This window comes from Solea solea, chromosome 17 (assembly GCF_958295425.1).
Source record: "Solea solea chromosome 17, fSolSol10.1, whole genome shotgun sequence".
In the NCBI taxonomy this organism is placed as follows: domain Eukaryota; kingdom Metazoa; phylum Chordata; class Actinopteri; order Pleuronectiformes; family Soleidae; genus Solea; species Solea solea.
The window spans coordinates 12,005,191-12,021,771 of NC_081150.1; the positions used below are offsets into that span (position 1 = coordinate 12,005,191).

At 41.9% G+C, this 16,581-nt stretch overlaps 1 protein-coding gene across 2 annotated transcripts in view; it reads right to left on the reverse strand.

Annotated features, from left to right (window-relative positions):
• usta (uronyl 2-sulfotransferase a) overlaps positions 1–16,581 on the reverse strand; it is a 49,576-nt gene that overhangs the window by 32,404 nt on the left and 591 nt on the right. The gene's annotated exons all lie outside the window — the stretch shown is intronic.

The window sequence follows — 16,581 nt, forward strand, 5'->3', positions numbered from 1 at the left end:
TTTTATACACAGAAATGAAAATGTCTCACTTAACTTAACTTAACAACTGCGAGGACTGACAGCGTTTGAACATTTTTTGGTGATAATGCAGTGACAGGAGTTTGGCATGCGACCGGCCCACACTGGCCAAAGGGCGAGCGAAGAGCAACAGCGCAGCAATAAACAACAGATGGCAGCTCGCACTCGCACAAGACCAGCAAATGAGTATTTATAGCTGAAATGTTTGGCACGGCCTGTGCACCGCAGTCACAATTAGGGGCATTTTTAAATCAAACCCACCCATCATCGTAAATCAGCTTTAAGGACACAATATGAAGCAAAACATAATCCACGGTGGTCAACGACAATAATAATCACAAAATCACAGCCAAATAGTATAAAAAAAATAACACTAAGTGGACATGCAATTGCTTTAATGATGAGTCGTAACGACACAGCTGAAGCAACCCGACAGAGCTAAATTAGAATGTCCGATTAAATTACGACATACGAGTGGATTCATCATGTCAAAGGTGCATCCTAATCAAAGACAGGAGAACCTGAGCACACAGAAGCTGTCGCCCACCGGAAAATGTAGAACAAAGCAACTTACCAAGGATTTAAGGTAAAAGCTGACACGTCACATTAGCTTCCCACGTACACTGACGTTCACTCACATATGACTCATGCAATGTGGCACAATCTGAATCTGTGTGGTGAAACAGTGCATGAAGGAGTATGAACTGTCATATGGTCTTTGTTGATACGAGAAGGTGGTGGAGGTCTAAGTAAATATCTGCATTTGCATTTGAGTAGGACAGCTAATAACTGTCATCTATTCTCTGTTTTGTCTACGAGATATTCTCACATTGAAAAAACTCTGAACAAATCATTATTTTTCAGTGCAACGTCTTCTTTTACAGCCTTTACAAGAAAAATAACAAAATATTTGATTATCAGAATAATTGCTGTGAATCATTTTCTGCTGATTGACTAATCATTTAACAGTCACTTCTCCTAAGTGAGTCACCGGCAAGAAAAGTTCATTTTATCCCGGAAAGAGACAAAGAAAATTAAACGTGAAACGGGCCTTGCGTCACTCTTTCAATAACCACTTTATAATTAAAACAGAAACACAGTGGCACTGTTCGTTTAAGTGCTCGGCTCTTGACGAAGCTATAAACTGGTTATGATGCAGAGACTTCATTAAGCTACTAAACACAGAAATGAACAAAGTCCGCCGCGCTGACAAATGCTCAGTAAAGTTTTCTGAGCATGACGACATTTATTTCACTCGGGTTTTTTTTTAGCAACAAGACCCAAAACCACAAGCTCTAAAAGCAGGGGTAATAAAGAAATATACACCTATTACGAGTCATTAGGAACTTCATTTAATTGAAAGAGTGGATTTCCTTACAGTGCCACTCCAGTGCCAAGTGTGTTCCATCTCATCAGGGCAAAGGGAAGGAATGTCAGCGTCTCGCGCTGTGCTCGGCACAGGTGCGATCACACAGATCATCACATCTTGGTTATTAACAGCAGTTCCCACTGAAACCCTGTGCTGTGCTCGCCAGCATACACTCTCATGCTCTCACGCACATATAGGTATTCTACACATGCATGCATGGCAGTGGCACACAAACACAGCATCCACAGACGCTGACGCTGTTGACACATGGTAATCCTGCCTGGCAGAGCAGCTCAGTGGTAAGGTGGGTGGGGGGGGGTGCAACTCTCTCACCCTTGACTGGCCTCTTGGAAACACGGGCACTGCTTCAAATTCAGGCGAAACACTGGGTCACAGAGAAAAGCTGCTGCTGCTGCTGCTGCAGCGAGCGAGAAGTAGCTTTCATTCGTAAAAACCCGTCTGATCGTCAGCTCATTCGTTATTAAAGTGCTGCCAGGCGGGATTAGACCTCGTTGAATGGGGGAGCGTTCATTCATCGTCCGTGGCTGACAAGTATTTAGCACTTTCTGCGGCTCCTTTTTAAAAGTGAGCGTGAAGAATGGCCTTTGGACAGCAGACATGCTTTATTTCCTGTGATTTATTGCATGTTTATCATTTTTCAAACCTGGATCCAGTCAACGCGAGCTTTCCCGTTAGTAATGGAGTTTCATGCGAGCAATATTATACTGTATATCTTCATTTTTTTTTAGTGTGAGGTTGATTTTCTCTTTTCCAATTTTTTTCTTTTATTTTTGTTCATAAAAATGGGCCATGTGAACTTTGAACTTAAATTTCACAAATTCAATCAAATTTGAAACATTTTGAGTACTTTTTGCGCAGGTGTGTTTCTATAGTTTTCATCATTGTAGGTTGTGCTTAAAAAAGGATAGAAGACTCTCTACATTGCACATTCTTATAGCCTCTGTATAAACTGTACATTTAAACATAGTCATGGAAAAAAGCAGCCGAAATGCTCTGAGCTGTAAGAGTCAAAGTTAAGTTACCAAAGCAAGCTCTCCTCTCTTCTGAAGTGTTGACTGTAGCGCAGGTATTTCTTTCACTTTAGTGAGTAAAAGAGACAGTTTCCTTTTAATGAAGCCATTTTTTTTGTCATGTGTGATGCGAATAATTAAGGTGCATCAAATTCGCCTCCAAATACTGAATCATTTCATGCTCTTTATTCACATCACCGTTGATGTGCAAAGGCTTTAAAAATCTCATATTCGAATCATTTTGACAGTAAAAACTAGAGCAGACACAAACTTATTCCAGGTTTAAAAAAAAAAATTTAAAAAAAAACTGCCTCCACACCCAGTTTTTAAATGTACTGGTTTAGTGAGAGTGACATGTTTCTGCCATTCAAGAGACGTCATCAGCAGACCGCACATGGTCCGAGTGTATCTGTGGTCACTCGGCGGTCATTTGTGTGCATCAGCTGCTGGTCACAGTTCACAGACTCAGACAGTCTGCGCTGGCCTATAATCAACGTGTCATGTTTGAGATTTTGTGTGGGCAAATGATTTCAGCTCCGTCTATAAATACACATGCAGGAATCCGGCTAAGACAGCAGTCTGGGAGATGACATCGCGAGATGGATTCAAGAAAAAGCAGGCGACGACGATAAAGGAGGCCACAAAGTAAAGGACATGCGAGTAATGAGAAGCAAGCGCAGGCCAGGACATTCTGCATGTCCACCTGTTTCCCTAAAAAAAAAAACACTTTCTTTTTTTTAATACTCCACAGAACAGATGTTAAACCGAACACACACACTCCTCGAAAGGCTGAGTTCAACAGTGTGGCTTTCCATCGCTGTGAAGCGACGCAGCCGCGAAAGCTGGGAAATAACCCACACGAGCCCCTGCTGCTCCTTCCAGCCCTTTATTTAGAGCAGCCCACAGGGATCCTTTACTCTTATAAATAGACGAGCAGCAACTTCTACACCTCCGTCTATCTCACGCAAAATCTGACTGAGAAACAGCCGCTGCATTAATGAATGAGGTTAGTGATGGTTGGAAGGCGTGGAACGAGCCAGCGGTGGAGAGTACTTTGGTATAATTATGTGACTTTTACGATGCAATGTTCTACTTTTTTTACTTCTGCAAAAGTTGCCTAACAGCTACTGTGCTTTTTAAGATTTCAGTGACGGGTCTGAAATTTTTGGGATCCTTTGGAATAAACAAACTCAAATCGCAACTTAAACAGTGCCCGCTATTTAAGGTGGAACAACTTCACAAAGTAAGTTAAGTCAATTAAATATAAAGTAAAATAAAAAGCCTAAGAGGAATAGTTCTATTTACTTACTTTTTAAGGCTTTTGTTCATACATGTTCATAGACTTTTCTCATTTTACAATGGCCACAAAAACAGGCCTATTACTTTTTGCTGGTAATACTTTGATCACATTTATACAATAATCAGAGCTCACACAGATCTAATTTAGATATACAGTATACATACATACATATATATATATATATATATATATATATACATATATGTATATACTCTAAGGGGAATTAACCATTTATATATATACATATATACACATATATATACATACATACATATATGTGTGTGTATATATATATATATATATAAATATATATGTGTGTATATATATATACCTGTATATATATATATATATATATATGGTTGGTTATCCAGAAGCTTTAAGCAAATATCAAATATAACCTATGTAACATTAATAGTTCACACTCTCAACAAGAGAGAGCAGAAATAAACTAAATGGACTTGTTCTCTGTCTTTTATTTGTAACAAATGTTTTGTTTACTAGTCACGACAGTGCCGCGCTGACATCTAAGTCCAGGCTCCAGCGAAGCGTGGCCTTTAAGATGGAGCTCCTCTTTAATTTAGCAGTGTGGGCTACGCTACACTAGCTGGTGGTCAGCGGTTTGCTGCAGCCTTCCAGGAACAGCTCATTAGAACAGAAACAAATTATTATAAACAAAACAACACTAAGCTACAGTACATGCTACAGCTGCAGTGCACGTCAACCTGCTATGATTCAACAGCACGTCCACGAGGAAGATACGTGATGACAGTTTGTGGTTGTGTGGCCAAGATCCTCTCTCTTGTTTGGTTTTTTTGTTTCTGGAAAGACTACAAAGAGCAGGATTGAGTCTAAGGGGACAAAGACAAATGGTTTATGGATGTGTTAGTCATGTTTGCCGATAATCCCCAAAGGCTGTGATCTCAACATTGCATCAACTTTTTTTTTTTAAATCCTTTAATTTCTCCATCTTCTGTTTATAATCTTGTTCCTCGGCAGTTTACACTCAATTATGTGTCGCCTTAAGCCAATTTCACAGACTGACATAAAAGCCTTTTGTCTCTCTCTCTCTCTGTCTACGATGACAAACGTCCAACTGCATGAAATAACGGGCACTTATTGAGCAACTGCAGACTTGTGCAAACATACAAAACACGCAGAAACACTCAAACATGCAAACGCAAATGGGTGGAGGAGATACAGTAGTCCTCAGAGACACGGTGCGGTTTGGAAATCCTTGAGAGTTGAGTTTGTAGTGGAACTGCAAGTTGTGATTAGAGATCCAAATGTCCCCGGCTGGCAGTTCAGCAGCCCGTGCACCCAGTGACACATGGGTGAGTGTGTGTGTGTGTGTGTGTGTGTGTGTCAGTGTGAGCTTGTTTCGTACATGTCCACTCCGGCGCGGAGGACAACACAGAGGCTGCATCTGTGTGCCAAAGTGTTTGCAGCCTGAGAAAGAATTTGCACAGACTTCCAGACGAAAGAAGAACAGAAAAGAGAGTCGAGAGAGAGAGAGGAGAAGATAACTGGCATGAGCATGTGCCGAGAGAGAGAGAGTCCTGCGGGAGCAGGTTGAAATGGAAAACAGAGGGAGGAAGGTGGAGGGGGAGGGAGGGAGGGAGAGAGAGAGAGAGAAAGAAGGGGAGGATAAACAGTGGAAGAAAGCATGGTAATCCTTGAGGTGAGAAACGCGTGGTGAAGAATTAGAGCAACCTTCTGCAGTGATGGAGAGATTTACAGGGCAGACAGGTCCAACTGGCTTTGAGTCAGTCCAGTCCAAACCAGAATGGTGCAGGAGAAAGGTTGTTCTGGCCCAGGCCGGTGGAAACACTACACAACCAGGATCCGGGCCAGTGAACCAGGCCAGACGACTGATGGCTTTTCAAGGGCTGTAACAACAGTGTGTGTGTGTGTGTGAGAAGTAGCACTAAACTACTACACAGACAACACTTTAACCTCACACTGGGTTTATCCTCTATTCCAACGTGACCTTTCACCTCTTTAAAAATCTGAGTCGAGTCGTAGGCGGATTCCATTCTGCCAGGGCTGCAAAGTACACGGTGAAACATTAAGATTTCAGCATCATCGTCTGCTTTTTAAATAAACTCAGAAGCTCAATGGTGAGTTGACAGAATCCGTGCCACACAACTCTCTCTGGGTTTCTCTCAGCGTCCTGTTTTCATGTTGCCCGGCGACATTCTGCACATAACGTGATGCATTTAACATCACGACTGCAGAGGGAAAGGTTAAAGCTTAACACCGACGCTGGTAAAGTGTGACGACAGCAAAAGACTCAAAAGAGTCGGCTCTGCAGGGTCACTTGAGGTGGGGAAAGTCTGATATCATCGAAAAAGAAGACGCACCCACTCCTAATCCTCATATTCCTGAATACTTTATTTGAGTCTATGATTCACTGCTCTGCCCCTTCTGTGCGCTCCGGACTGAGCATGTGCGGGGGTCAACATCGCTGACCACGCCCGCCGTCTCCTCCGCCGGACCAATCCCCTGCTGAGAGTAAGGACTCGACCTCGGGCTTGGCCGGACAAGAGAAAGAACAACTTCTTGGAATCTGGGTGTTTGTGTGTCTATGGATAAAGACTTTGTTAACTTTGGACCGTGTCACTTTCACTCAAGATGTCTCCGCAAAACATCTGGAAAATGTGGTTTTCTTCTGCAGACCAGAAGCTTCCCACTACAGTAAAGCCTCAGCTGTGGCTTCGGTAGCCGGAGCCTCTGTTGTTTGGAGGGTAAACATAAAGAAAGAAAATAAATGTTGATATTGCGCAGCTCTTAAATGTGACAGGTGAAGACAGGGTGTGGATTTTTTAGCACTGGCCCTTCGCTCTTTTGGCCGCGCGTGACGTGCTGTCACTTTTAGTTTGGGGCGTCTGTCTTCGCAGAAGAAGCAGGTGTTGAGGGAAAAGTGTTTAAGCACAGGGGAGAGACTGAGAGGGAGTCGGGGCGGGGGGGGGGGGGGGGGGGGGAGGAGTGGTGGGAGACAACGGCGGGTTTCAGAGAAGTGGAGCATATTTTGAGACATAGGTGCGAGATCTGGACCAGGTGAGGTTTGCTTTCCACGGGGGATGAAGACATTCCAACTGAACGTTTGAAAAATGCTCCTCAGACTGTCCTCAGAGCGCCCGCCCACTCTCTCTGCCATCAATACAGTCATCTGTCTCAGAGCAGCCAAGCTCCGGAGCAGGAAATATGTTACTGTTCCAAAAAGGCATTACTGATAAAGGCATTTATAAGTTTTTATTTTTTTATTATTTCACATCAAATAGTGGTGACGTTCAAATATTGAGCCATCGCTGGTGTTGGCAAGCAATAAAATGTTAATAACATCTTAACGTCAGCTGCGTCTCTCTCTCCCCTTAAGGGTGTCAGAGCCTTTAAAGTGAAACCGTCTATTCAGGCGGCCGCATATATAAGTAACAGAGTTACGACTTTGTGAGTGACAGGCTGAAATGATATCAGACTCTGTTTGGATGGGAGGACGGGAGGCGTGACAAGTCATCGCTAGCTTTTCCTTCCTATTTAGTTTGGCCTTCACACACGTGTGGAACACCTTTGTAAAAATGTGTGCAGAGTGTGTTTCTTGTAAAATACCAACCAGTGGGAGTATCAAGCAAAACAGAGAGAAAACTTCCACTGCAGCAAAATAACAAAAAGGAAATGTTCAGTGTAAAGTCATTTCCTTAATAATACGCTGCATATTTTCAATCAGGAAATGAAAGAAGAAATAGAAAATATTGTTTTATTATTATTTAATGGTCGCTCATTAATCTCAGTTTATTCAGGGACAACGGTGTTGGACGCAAGGTCATCATAGTTTGGGATTTTAGAGTTAGTTTTAGTTCGTTTTTCGAGTGATTTGCTAGTTTGTATTGGTTTTCATTCGTTTTAGTTGTTTGTAATATGGAGTATTTGGAAGGTGATTCAAAAAGGTGATCATATATATTGTGTCTCAAATAAAACCTTTCAAAATTGCCGGCAGAAAAAAAAAATAAATACACTTCATATGAACCCAAAAGGCCTATGTATGAAATACATTTACAAAGAAAACTAAGTTCATTTTCGCCATAATGTGAGTTAGTTTTAATTCATTTTGTAAACACACAATTCAGTTTCAGTTAGTTATTATACTTATCCTTAACTATAATAATCTTGGTTGTGGAGGCAATTTGACTCAAAGGGAATGTACACGTTGGCTGCCTATGCAGAGTAAATGACAGACCCCTGGGCGGAAGGCTATGGAGAAATAATTATCTGTGCTTTGGTGTCACTTTACAAAAAGGAAACTTCTGAGAAACTTTGAAAAGTTCAAACCTCACCCTCAGGTTTCTGTCACGCTGTCTGGTGAAATGAACACCTGACTTATCTGTGCGTCTCTTGAAGTGGTTTCTTTCTAGCGCTAAAACCCCAAAGAGCAGAGCAGAGAACAAAGCTCGTCACCAAGTACATGAAGCCACATTTACAATAATGCACAGACTGCACTTGCATCCTCAACCACTGGTGATATATATATATATATATATATATATATAAAAAAAGTTAATTAGAGCGACTTTACAGAGCTTTGAGACACTTTAACAAAACAACTCTCACAAATGTCCTCCTTTGACTCTACATGCCCCTCTAAACAGGGGGCATATAAAACTTAAAAGTGTAAACCAACACATAGTGGTTTTAACAACATGGGCTGGGCATTGCTGGTCTATCTGCCTGGCTGTATATTTAAGGCTGCTATTTTAAAGCACGAGCGGGCAGAGCTGTGGTGAACTCTCTCAGAATAAAAGATAGGCAGAGCTCCTTGAACAAGGTATGACGCTTTTGACCACCACGGGGCAACATGTTTCCTTCTACCAAGTCCCACAACAACCGGTGACTTTGGTTCAGGCCGCGTTTGTCCTGAGCTGCGAGGGTTGAATTTTGTTGAATGAAATTGGGAAATAATTGCTTTCGGCCTTGAGTGACCACACAGACCTGCTGTTTGACGACAAGTGTACATGCGGCCAGTTGAATGGAAACGAGCGCTCAACATGTTGGGTGTTCCGACTGAGGCAATAAAACGAGGAATGTGGAGCACCTTCGGCACTCGCCAAAACAAACAAAGAAAAGTTTCTCAAAGAGGGAAACCACATCAGGGCACAAAGACATGACGGAGGTTAACGCTGATCCAAAAATCAACATGGCAGACTGCAATTATTGTGTTACTAAATCGGGCATGAAAGGACCTCCACTCGAGATTACAAGGTCCCGTCCCTGTGTATGAACGAAGAAGAGCTGATTAAAGCAGAGCATTCAGTTTATATCTTACAAGCAAATACCTCATTTTCTCACAGGACCTCTCTTTATCCTGGCACTGATCTTCTAAATTATGGGATATACTTATTTGCCTTCTTACAAGCATTAGCCAAGGTACCACCCAGTGGCTGAGGGCCACGAACCACCCACCCATTCATGCACCACCACAGGCGCTGACATTAAAGTCACCACAACCAGCCGTCATCAGTGTCTTGGCAACAGCGCACGGTTCCTGCTGAAAAAAGAGCTGTTGTACTGTATAATGTGCATTGTGTTCTTCAGAATAAAATAAATAGACTCCAACTCTGTGGAATTTATCCCCCTTGTACGTCATAAAGACTGGTTATAAAAGTGTGAAGAAATAATTAGTCATGGGAAATAAACTTTGAGTAAGTGCATTTCTGGTCAGTTCATAAGGCGACAGCCAGCAGATGATAATGTCAGCTCTGTCAAACAGTGACAAAGTCTTTCTTCCAGAACATTAAAAGCTGATGCCGAATTTGAATTAAAACACTTCTCTGACTGGTTTGGTATTGGAAAGGGCGAGAAACTGATGTCTATGTTATATGTTATGCATCTCAATAAAAACCATTTGAAATAAATACAAATAGATTTCACACATTGATCTATGTAGAGGAGCAAGTTGCTAACGTCTTAAAGGAATACTTCACTGATTTGCATTTAGCTTTGTATTACTAGAATAGGGGTAGTATTTTTGAAAAATTGTGCTTCCCAACCTCAGTTTCCACTGAGTCGAGAAACATCTTCATTCTTTTCTTTGTTACGCGCCCACCAGTGACACTTGGTCCTGTTAGCATAGCTGTTAGCAAAGATGGCAGACACTGTTTACATTCTGGGAATGAGGTCCCGCCCCCTTACGAGTGGGTCTAAAAAGTGCGAGTGGCACCAAGGCTCGGACCAAGTGTCACTGGTCACTGTCACTGAAGATAGTTCTCCACTCAAAGCACAATTTTTCAAAAATACAACCCCTATTCTAGTAATACAAATCAGTGAAGTATTCCTTTAATTTGAACAGCCATTAGCAGTAATTTGTTGAAAGCAGAGGCAGTATATACATATACACATATATATATATATATACATATATATATATATATATATATATATATGTATATATATATATATGTATATATATATATATATATATATGTATATATATATATATGTATATATATATATATATATATATATATATATATATATATATATATATACACAAATATATATATATATATATATACACAAGTCATAAACCACTGCCCACAATTTTTTCTTGGCTTTAGCTTCGTTGCTCAGAAAGTCTTGAACAGCGCTAACAGATCATGTGAATTGGGATTTTTTTTTGTGTCTTTTTTTTTTCTTTATTTTACATCTGCTCTCTTTTTCTGTGGCAAAAACAAATGCACTAATGGAGGATAATTACCCTGTGTTGTTTCAGAGAGGGCATGGCAGCCTCTCCGGCACAGAGATGCTAAGTGGTAATGCTAATTGCATCCATTATGTAATCACCCAGCAACGTGACGCTATTCTGATGATTTGGCTCTTTGCAAATGAGTTCATATCGCAGGGAGCCAGAGAAAACTGGAAATGCGAACGATCGTCATTCGTCAAAAAAAAGGGGGAATGTAAAAAGAAACATATGCAAATGAGACTGTGCTTTTAACCTTCATGAAATATTGATTTAATTAACCAATTTGCCTTCTTTCTTAAATACAATATTACATCATGATGTTGCAGCAACAATATCTGTGATGATATATCGCGGAATTTCAAAATAAAAGTGTTTGTCATGGTATGGAACAAGGTATAGTTCACAATAAAAATGTACGTATTTATTTAAAACATACAGAAATAAATCATTATGACTTGATATGGATTAGAGGGCCACATTAGATCGATCGGAGGGTCGCACAGTTTGAGACCACCGCCTTAAAGTAAAAGCAATTTGCCCCTCTGACCCCAAAACACATTAAAAAGCAGGTAAACAAACAGAGCGCAGCCCGTCCGTGCTCAGCATGGACGACTGACTCGTCCAAACCACTGGGAGTTAGAACCCATCTGATTGTTTTGGCATTTAGTCTGGACGTGACATCAGTTAGGAGTTTGTTTGGGTTTTGTCAGCCCTAATGCTTTTCCTGACACTTCCCTGAGAACTCACATGCTGCAGGTGCAGGGTGTAGAGAGGAAGTCGGCTTAATTGCTTTCACCCCTTAATGAGACTTGTCAGCTTCAGAGTGTTAAGACTGCACACGAAAATATTATTCTATCTCCGACACTTACACACAAGAAGACTTTTTTTCTTCTTTATTTTTTAATTGACCTCGTACGCCTGTGCTTTTCATTGACACATCTGTTCAAACTTTAAATAAAAAATGAGTATAGACTCAGGGAATGAGTGGACAGTGTCCAGCTTCCACCGCCTCACTGGTCCACACCTGGCCTCTTTTTTAAAAATGCCGACTGGCAGCTTGACCAGCACCAGTTGGATTGACATTAAAAAAAAAAATTTAAAAAAGGAGACTGTCACTGTATTGGCTGAATACTCTAAGCCAATAATTCTGTCAGTTTAAAGAACAGAAAATAACTAAATAAACTAAAGACCTTGTTTTTAATATCCTTCCACAGGAAGCAGGTGCACTGGTGTGAGCAGAGCAGGGAATTAGCTCCAGAAATCACACTTACAAAGTTCTTGTGCACATGTGTACTTTTGTTTGTTGTTACTTACAGTGTGCAGCGCACAATGAGCAACTTTAAAATACTTCCCAGCTGACATAGGGCGAAAGGCCGGTCAAACCCTGGACGGGTCGCCAGTCCATCGCAGGGACAACATATAGAAACACCCTACTGTTTGTTTCCTTTACAAACACACATTAATAGAGTGTGACTACAACATCATTTATTAGACATATTTTAATATATTTTCATTTGGATTTTTCCACCACAAAATGGAGAAATAATTTGGTAAATACGAAAATGTGGACTGAGGGCCACCAGCCTGAGAAAGAAAATGTCTTTTAAAGTAAATGAGTGGTAGAGATTTGTCAGTTAAGTGTCTCTAGGTCAAACGTCTCTGAGGTTGGTCTCTGTCTCGTGTTTGCCAAACTAATCCTGGAGGATCCAGCAGCAACAAGGTTTGAGAGAGAACTGAGGAGAAAATTCCAGATTAATCTCTTTGTTCTGCTGCCTTTGCTCCGGGGAGCCACGATAGGATGAAGTGCAGGACCAAAGAAAAGCAACACTCATTTTTCTATCGTGGCACTCAAACTCCCACAGATCACGACAATACTGAGGGTCAGTGTGAAGTATGACGGTGGTGTGTGGTGAATGTGAATAGTGAGAGGAAGAGCCAAATACAGGCTTCATTGTTTCAAACTCGGACAAGGTCTAGTCTATTTTTGCTAAATGCTTTTGTCATATAATCTAATATTTCTCTTTTTTTAAAAGTAATAAATACTAAATAAACACATAATTACGTCTGAAAGACATGCAAATGGAAATTTGATTGGCAACACAATCAACATTCACACTGTAACAGATTTAAAATGTGATGGAGCGTTACCACACAACACTATATTCTATTGGTTGTCGATGAGAACCTAAGAATATGACCTGTTTACAACATGTTTTAGTGATGTTCTTTAACACAGATCTGTGCCGCAGGTGCAAAAGTCCTTATATGGACATCCCGGGGGGGGGGGGGTGTTTATAGGTCACAAATTCTGACTTTAAAAAATCCTCTGTAGTTAGAAAATTGTTTTTTCTTTTCCCCCTCAGCTTGCCATGGTTGTTCTTAAAAAAAGGGGCTATAAGAGAGCACATTCTTATAGCCTCTGTGTATACTGTACGCTTTAACATTAACGTTGAATTCAAGAATTCAAATGCAGTGTTTGCAATTTGCTCAATTGCATCATTTCCTTTGAAGGAATTGAAACGAAGCTTCACCCTGACATCCTCTCGCTGAGTCAACGTCGTGGAGAATCACTGCCGTACACGCGGGTGTGATTGTGCGCTCACCCACGGAGACACATCACTCAAACAGAGGCCTGTGTGAGGGAATATCAGTATGACTGTGTGTGGCAGCGAGAGAGAGAGAGAGAGAAGGCTGTAAAGCCAGGTCTAAAGGTCTACACGCCGCTTAAGCCTCTGCAGCTATACGTTGAGTGACGCGCTCAAACACCAAACCCACTGCTGAGCCAGACAACACAGCGTCTGTTCCCTCTGCGGTGTGTGTGTGTGTGTGTGTGTGTGTGTGTGTGAGACCCAGAGAAGCACACACACACACAAACCCACTTAAGACACACTCGCACAAAATCGACCCTCTATTCTCTTCCACACAGACACTCACTCACATTCACTTCCCCGACCAGGAATCCTCACCTTCATCTCGGCACAGTCGCAGCCAAAAGTAACACAGGTCGGCTTAAGGTAAATAAATCGACTAATCACCGGTTGCTCGCTCATGAGAGACTCTGCGAGTCCACCACCTATCGCACATACATTATGTATAAGGAGGAGGATTATTAATGGTGAATCACCTCCTTCATTTTCTTCATTTATTATTCATGTCGTTGGGACGGAGCAGAGACAACCTGCAGCATTAGTGACAGTTTGAATCTGTTTCCTGTTTTGCGACACAGAGATGGTAAGACTGAAACTGACTCAACTGGTCCAGGTCAAGTGGAGTGTATACATACAGTACATAGGTTTGTGTGTGTGTGTGTGTGAACCAGGAGACATAAGCTCTAGGCAAGAATAACTTTTCTCCACAAACTTTCTTTCATAGCACCAGCACAGGCCATGTTTGCCACCAAATCAAGAGCTTCTGCACAGCAAACTCTCCACCTCCTCGTCTTCTGTCCTCTCGCTCTCTGCAAGTCCTCAAGAAAACACAGATCTCGCTCTCTTTCCTCATCTCCCCCAACCAACATTCAGCCTTTTAATCCCAACCTTGCCACCTAAAAGGTACAGTAAGCAAGATGTCCATTGCATTCCAACAGCCTTTCACTGTCATGTAAATACAAACGATCTGAGCCACACAACAGCACACATGACTCTGTGTCTCTGTGACCGATCACAGAGTAAGAGAAGGAAAGAGCAGGTGCTTCTATTGGCTGTTTCACTTCACCTGCGCTGCATTCAAGTCCCTTCTGGTGCCCCAGCACTGACAAAGCATCCTTCACTGACAAGACACGTAAACAAAATTCATCTAGAGTCTAAAACTCATATCAAGATTGGCTTTATTGTTTCAGAGACGATGGAGATTTCCTTGAGTCACCTGTATGTATCGGAGGTCGGAGCCTTTTGGGCCTTTTTGTCCCCAAAATGTGTTTACAATAAAACATACAGGAAGTTTGATTCATTGGAAACGGCTGGTGTAAAAGGTGTTGGATCATGATGGTTTATCATCTATATGGACCCCTATATGAAATCTTTGGGAAACACCGGTGTATGAAATAGGGCTGTAACGATTAATTGACAATTCAACTAAAAAAAATAATCCTCAACTATTGTGACAATCGATTTTTGATCAGTTTGAGAGCTTTTGTTAATAACACAAACCAGCTCTCTGAGATTTCAGCTTGTATTTTGTGGTTTTCCTTTGCTCGGTTTTACACAAAAATCATTACAATTGATTGATTCATTGTGGTTTGGGGACCAAATAAGACATTTGAGAACTAATCAGATTCATGAATGATCAAAATAACCCTGGTGTTCCTGCCTACTGCAGCTTTTTCTGGTGTCACTCCAACAATGTCACGACGTTCACTCAGAAACAAAACCGTTTCTCCTTAAGAAGTGGAGAAGATTACTCATCCAGGTCCCAGTGGAGGTGCTGCACTGTAGTTGTTTCACTGTTACATAAGGACCCCCCCCCCCCCCCCCTGCCCGCACACACACACACACACACACACCCCTCCACAGTCTGCAGAGTATAGAGGAGTCAGTGTTTGACAGGGTTCAGACCCCCGGGGTCAGTGAGCAGAGCTGCAGTGAAGATCACGTCACACAGGTGGGAGCAGACACTCATTCATCTTCTCACTGTGGGACTTCTCGCCCTCGTGGTTCACACATGGTTGAACACTTTGATTTTGTCTCTGTATGTTGAGGTGCTAAAATATCTGCCGTGATTGTCTGTGAAAAATCAGCTGAAATCTTAAACTTGTGTGTGTGTGTGTGTGTGTGTGGAAACTCCAGAGCCTTCACTTCACAGGCGGCTGTCTGACTGTGTGTGCATTAGGTTTGTGAAATTACAAAATGAACAAGTCCCGACTGGAACAATTTGCAAACTCACATTAGGCCGCAAAGGTTCATCCCAGTGAACATGTGCAGTGAATATCGAATCAAATGACATTTTAAGAGCAAAAGTCTGCATGTGTTCCGTCGAACCGAGAGTTACCAACACAGGAAAAACAGCTTTGGACTTGTTTTTGTTTTCCCTGTGCATTCTGAACAAAAACAAAAACAAAGTATCTTGACACTATCTGTGGTGTGTGTGTGTGTGTGTGTGTGCTTGTGTGTCAGTGCAAGAAAACCAGTGTGACCCAGGAGATTAGTGGCTGACTTGGTGAGTGACTCGCTTTCTGTTCCAGAAGTTTATCACCTCAAAAACCCCTGTGTAGAAAGTAGGTGGGAACTCAAAAAAAATATACACAAGCTTCTGCTGTTGCTGCTGCTGCTGCACCCCGACTTGCAGCAGTTCCAGTCACGTGGACAGAGAAATCAGAGTGTCAGCTGAGCACATAAACACACACTTCCTCCTCTGACTCTTCTTTTCCTCAAGACCTGCACTCAACACAGACGGATTAAAAACCACCACATTCGGAATGTTATCACCCAGTATAGTTGGTAATACAGTCACGTCACAGTGTTCAGTCATATTTGAATGAAAACACATTTTAAGTGCTTATATTTTAAAATGGAAACCTTTTTTTTTTTCCCCTTTACTGTATCAATCACAGAAACTCTCTTGGCTGCGCGTCTTAAAAATCACCAGCATGAATCCAGCCTTGACTAAAACACTATTGCGCCTTGTTCCACCGGTGCCAGCCGTGCGTAATGAGCGCCGTGTGGCTGCTGGAGCGCACCAGCCGAGGTGTCACTCACTCAGTCAGTCACTCGGTCACCATCCACATACAGTATCAGGCTCAACAGTTGCTGTGCTCCTGTTACCATAATAGATCTCAATCATGCTGCGACAAGTCAGCGCTGAGAGTCAGACGACGCAGAGGAGAGCGCATTCCTCAGGGTTAAATGTCATAGATTTAACTGTGAATAAACAATATGAAGGTGGCGTTATAGCGAACAGAGTGTCATTCTTCTGCAGCTCCGCGTGTAATATGTTGCTTTTGGTTTGGTTAACGAGAGAGGACGTGATAACGCGTTTCGGCGTAAAGAAGGACAGAGTGTCTTTCATAAGAAAACGCGCTGAAACACACTTTTCCACTCAAAGAAGTCTCTCTCAACGCTCGCTGCAACTTAGATGGAAAAGAATCTGTTTGAGGACGCGCGTCAGCACGAGCTCAGACCAAAAAAAAAGA